Source organism: Dipodomys ordii, unplaced genomic scaffold, assembly GCF_000151885.1.
Source record: "Dipodomys ordii isolate 6190 unplaced genomic scaffold, Dord_2.0 Scaffold442, whole genome shotgun sequence".
Classification (NCBI taxonomy): Eukaryota; Metazoa; Chordata; class Mammalia; order Rodentia; family Heteromyidae; genus Dipodomys; species Dipodomys ordii.
Genome location: NW_012267658.1, coordinates 33,386 through 33,733, shown reverse-complemented (window position 1 = coordinate 33,733; position 348 = coordinate 33,386). Strand labels below are relative to the sequence as shown.

Below are 348 nucleotides of genomic sequence, written 5' to 3'. Positions count from 1 at the left end.
AGAAAGTTGCATCTTCATATCACAAAATTTTCCTGATAGAGTACTATCCTTGAGCATAGAGAGGCTCAGGGACAGAACCTAGGCCCTGAGTTCCACCCCAGGATTGGCAAAAAAACAAAACAAAGAAACACACAAATTTTAATTGCACTCAGCTTTCTTCTCCCAGTTCTCTCTGCTCTCCCCCCTCCTCCCCAGTCCCCATGTCTGCCTTGCTATTCTTCTAACACACCAAACTCATTCCTTCTTCTGGACGTGGCTTGCCTATCTTCTACATTTCCAAAAATATCTACCTTGCTAGGCATCAGTAACTCCCATCTGTAATCCTAGACATTCAGGAGGCTGAGATCT

At 44.3% G+C, this 348-nt stretch overlaps 1 protein-coding gene across 1 annotated transcript in view; it reads left to right on the top strand.

Moving 5' to 3' along the window:
• Positions 1-348, top strand: part of LOC106001809 (cytochrome P450 2G1-like) — a 17,232-nt gene that overhangs the window by 7,213 nt on the left and 9,671 nt on the right. The gene's annotated exons all lie outside the window — the stretch shown is intronic.